The sequence below is a fragment of the Schistocerca americana genome, unplaced genomic scaffold (genome assembly GCF_021461395.2).
Source record: "Schistocerca americana isolate TAMUIC-IGC-003095 unplaced genomic scaffold, iqSchAmer2.1 HiC_scaffold_480, whole genome shotgun sequence".
NCBI lineage: Eukaryota > Metazoa > Arthropoda > Insecta > Orthoptera > Acrididae > Schistocerca > Schistocerca americana.
In genome coordinates this window covers 10001-15000 of record NW_025726215.1, presented here as the reverse complement: position 1 = coordinate 15000, position 5000 = coordinate 10001, and the positions used below count along the sequence as shown (strand labels likewise).

The following is a 5000-nucleotide window of genomic DNA, read 5'->3' as shown; positions in this document are numbered from 1 at the left end:
AACCCGTATTGTACCTTAACCTAACCCGTATTGTACCTTAACCTAACCCGTATTGTACCTTAACCTAACCCGTATTGTACCTTAACCTAACCCGTATTGTACCTTAACCTAACCCGTATTGTACCTTAACCTAACCCATATTGTACCTTAACCTAACCCATATTGTACCTTAACCTAACCCATATTGTACCTTAACCTAACCCATATTGTACCTTAACCTAACCCATATTGTACCTTAACCTAACCCATATTGTACCTTAACCTAACCCATATTGTACCTTAACCTAACCCATATTGTACCTTAACCTAACCCATGTTGCGCCTTAACCTAACCCATGTTGCGCCTTAACCTAACCCATGTTGCGCCTTAACCTAACCCATGTTGCGCCTTAACCTAACCCATGTTGCGCCTTAACCTAACCCATGTTGCGCCTTAACCTAACCCATGTTGCGCCTTAACCTAACCCATGTTGCGCCTTAACCTAACCCATGTTGCGCCTTAACCTAACCCATGTTGCGCCTTAACCTAACCCATGTTGCGCCTTAACCTAACCCATGTTGCGCCTTAACCTAACCCATGTTGCGCCTTAACCTAACCTATGTTGCGCCTTAACCTAACCTATGTTGCGCCTTAACCTAACCTATGTTGCGCCTTAACCTAACCTATGTTGCGCCTTAACCTAACCTATGTTGCGCCTTAACCTAACCTATGTTGCGCCGTAACCTAACCTATGTTGCGCCGTAACCTAACCTATGTTGCGCCATAACCTAACCTATGTTGCGCCTTAACCTAACCTATGTTGCGCCTTAACCTAACCTATGTTGCGCCTTAACCTAACCTATGTTGCGCCGTAACCTAACCTATGTTGCGCCTTAACCTAACCTATGTTGCGCCTTAACCTAACCTATGTTGCGCCTTAACCTAACCTATGTTGCGCCTTAACCTAACCTATGTTGCGCCTTAACCTAACCTATGTTGCGCCTTAACCTAACCTATGTTGCGCCTTAACCTAACCTATGTTGCGCCTTAACCTAACCTATGTTGCGCCGTAACCTAACCTATGTTGCGCCTTAACCTAACCTATGTTGCGCCTTAACCTAACCTATGTTGCGCCGTAACCTAACCTATGTTGCGCCTTAACCTAACCTATGTTGCGCCTTAACCTAACCTATGTTGCGCCTTAACCTAACCTATGTTGCGCCTTAACCTAACCTATGTTGCGCCTTAACCTAACCTATGTTGCGCCTTAACCTAACCTATGTTGCGCCTTAACCCAACACACGTTGGGCCTTAACCCAACACACGTTGGGCCTTAACCCAACACACGTTGGGCCTTAACCCAACACACGTTGGGCCTTAACCCAACACACGTTGGGCCTTAACCCAACACACGTTGGGCCTTAACCCAACACACGTTGGGCCTTAACCCAACACACGTTGGGCCTTAACCCAACACACGTTGGGCCTTAACCCAACACACGTTGGGCCTTAACCCAACACACGTTGGGCCTTAACCCAACACACGTTGGGCCTTAACCCAACACACGTTGGGCCTTAACCCAACACACGTTGGGCCTTAACCCAACACACGTTGGGCCTTAACCCAACACACGTTGGGCCTTAACCCAACACACGTTGGGCCTTAACCCAACACACGTTGGGCCTTAACCCAACACACGTTGGGCCTTAACCCAACACACGTTGGGCCTTAACCCAACACACGTTGGGCCTTAACCCAACACACGTTGGGCCTTAACCCAACACACGTTGGGCCTTAACCCAACACACGTTGGGCCTTAACCTGCTCTGTAATTGTCATACGACGCGTTAAATTAGTGTAGTGTTGCCTAACTGCAACCCCCGCAATATAGTTTGCTACTCGCACTGCCCGGTCCCCAGAGTATCGCTTCATGTTAAACACCTTGCAGCTATACACTGTAATGCGGATGGCGGCAGGACGTACATGCTCAATGCCCTTCGCAGTTGTTCATTGGCATTCGCATGGCGAAGCACAGCCTACGTTGTGGTACGGCTTGTGGCAACTGTCCGCTGATGTTGTACGTCCAAATCACACACTGTACCGCACATTGGTCCTCATGTACTGAATGATACATCGTGGTACATGTGTGACCGTACCACGACTGCGCCAACAACGGCGAACCATACGGTCCAAATATTGTGCACTCAGCTACGTGTCGTCTCCCTATAAGAGCTGGATTGCAGTATGGTATGCCGTGGATGGCGATCAGCATGAGCCGTCTGTTGATGTAGTGGCGCGTGTTGTCAGACGTAGTCGTCTCTTCTCACACACCGTGATAGCATGGTGCACTGCGTTCCACATCTGCGACATGCGACAGAGGCCGGTTGACAGTCGTTCGCGCAATGGACATCGCATACGTACGGGGGCCACCTTCCACGTGTTCGCGAAGCGTGCACATGTTGTTGCGTGTATGTGGGCAGACATAGTGTGTCGTGACACCTGACACAGGCATGCAACAATCGTTGAATTTGCAAATGGCGATGGACGTCTACGTTTGCTGGTGACGTTACGCAAATGAAGAACTGGTAAACCGTTGTGGTGCGGTTGTTCTCGCTAGAGGTGAATCAGTGATGGCGACGATCGGTTGAGCTACCAACCGGTTGTTTCAGCGATACCCACCATGCCCACGAACGTGAATGGCATGTGGGTGTGAAGCGATACGCGGCGGTGGCTGGGTGGGACCGTCCCCGGCCGGTGAGGGGGGGCCTTCCGGCGTGCTGGCCGCGCGGTGCGTGGGCGCACGCGCTACAGCCGGCTGGTGGGGGCGGCCAGTGGCAGGCGCGCCGGCCGACGGAGGCGGCAGGCGGCGCAGCTGCGCGCCGGCGCACCCTGCACGCGGCGCCGTGCGGCCAAAGTAGGTCCTCGCGGGCCCGGTGCGAAGCGCGGTGGACATCTGCAGTGTGCTGGTCCGATTGAGGACTGTGTGCGCTGAGGATGCGCCGCCGCCCGGCGCTCGGCGCCGCGACGCCGTCTGCTGCTCGGTCGCCTCTGCGGTTCTCGCAGGTGGATTGTATCGCAGCTGTGCGGACGTGTTGGCGCGTGCGCTGTGCTGGGAGAGTTCGCTTCGGCACCCAAGTGGGGCTTTTGTCCTTCTGTGGCGCTGGCGTTGGAGCTGCCGGCCACCGTAGGTGGCGCGTGTTGTCTCCCGCCGGCAATGCCACGACAGCACGCTCCCGGGCCTCTGTCGGCAGCGGCAAGCTCAGTTGGGAGCACGGGTGGTCGCACCTAAAGCGTCTACTCGCCAAACTCCGGGCGATTGCGCCTCTCTCGAACCCGACCAAGTACTTAGGACGGCGCTGCGCGCCGCCGGGACCTGAGAGGGTTTCGAGGTGTATTGTGCAGGGGAGCTCAGCCTCCTCCTGTTTGCAGAATAATTGAGCGGACGCTTGCGTGTTCGCGCGGGCCCCCGGGACACACTCCCGGGCGGCCGGCTGCTCAGCTCTAGTTGACGCAGCTCCCTGGTTGATCCTGCCAGTAGTCATATGCTTGTCTCAAAGATTAAGCCATGCATGTCTCAGTACAAGCCGCATTAAGGTGAAACCGCGAATGGCTCATTAAATCAGTTATGGTTCCTTAGATCGTACCCACGTTACTTGGATAACTGTGGTAATTCTAGAGCTAATACATGCAAACAGAGTCCCGACCAGAGATGGAAGGGACGCTTTTATTAGATCAAAACCAATCGGTCGGCTCGTCCGGTCCGTTTGCCTTGGTGACTCTGAATAACTTTGGGCTGATCGCACGGTCCTCGTACCGGCGACGCATCTTTCAAATGTCTGCCTTATCAACTGTCGATGGTAGGTTCTGCGCCTACCATGGTTGTAACGGGTAACGGGGAATCAGGGTTCGATTCCGGAGAGGGAGCCTGAGAAACGGCTACCACATCCAAGGAAGGCAGCAGGCGCGCAAATTACCCACTCCCGGCACGGGGAGGTAGTGACGAAAAATAACGATACGGGACTCATCCGAGGCCCCGTAATCGGAATGAGTACACTTTAAATCCTTTAACGAGTATCTATTGGAGGGCAAGTCTGGTGCCAGCAGCCGCGGTAATTCCAGCTCCAATAGCGTATATTAAAGTTGTTGCGGTTAAAAAGCTCGTAGTTGGATTTGTGTCCCACGCTGTTGGTTCACCGCCCGTCGGTGTTTAACTGGCATGTATCGTGGGACGTCCTGCCGGTGGGGCGAGCTGAAGGCGTGCGACGCGCCTCGTGCGTGCTCGTGCGTCCCGAGGCGGACCCCGTTGCAATCCTACCAGGGTGCTCTTGAGTGAGTGTCTCGGTGGGCCGGCACGTTTACTTTGAACAAATTAGAGTGCTTAAAGCAGGCAAGCCCGCCTGAATACTGTGTGCATGGAATAATGGAATAGGACCTCGGTTCTATTTTGTTGGTTTTCGGAACCCGAGGTAATGATTAATAGGGACAGGCGGGGGCATTCGTATTGCGACGTTAGAGGTGAAATTCTTGGATCGTCGCAAGACGAACAGAAGCGAAAGCATTTGCCAAGTATGTTTTCATTAATCAAGAACGAAAGTTAGAGGTTCGAAGGCGATCAGATACCGCCCTAGTTCTAACCATAAACGATGCCAGCCAGCGATCCGCCGCAGTTCCTCCGATGACTCGGCGGGCAGCCTCCGGGAAACCAAAGCTTTTGGGTTCCGGGGGAAGTATGGTTGCAAAGCTGAAACTTAAAGGAATTGACGGAAGGGCACCACCAGGAGTGGAGCCTGCGGCTTAATTTGACTCAACACGGGAAACCTCACCAGGCCCGGACACCGGAAGGATTGACAGATTGATAGCTCTTTCTTGATTCGGTGGGTGGTGGTGCATGGCCGTTCTTAGTTGGTGGAGCGATTTGTCTGGTTAATTCCGATAACGAACGAGACTCTAGCCTGCTAACTAGTCGCGTGACATCCTTCGTGCTGTCAGCGATTACTTTTCTTCTTAGAGGGACAGGCG

General features: G+C 53.3%; 1 non-coding gene across 1 annotated transcript in view; it reads left to right on the top strand.

The window, feature by feature from the left end:
* The first annotated feature begins 3496 nt into the window (after positions 1-3496).
* Positions 3497-5000, top strand: part of LOC124585122 — a 1910-nt gene continuing 406 nt past the window's right edge. The window contains exon 1 of the ribosomal RNA XR_006974729.1: positions 3497-5000. This exon is cut by the window's right edge and continues 406 nt beyond it. This is a non-coding gene — a ribosomal RNA (small subunit ribosomal RNA).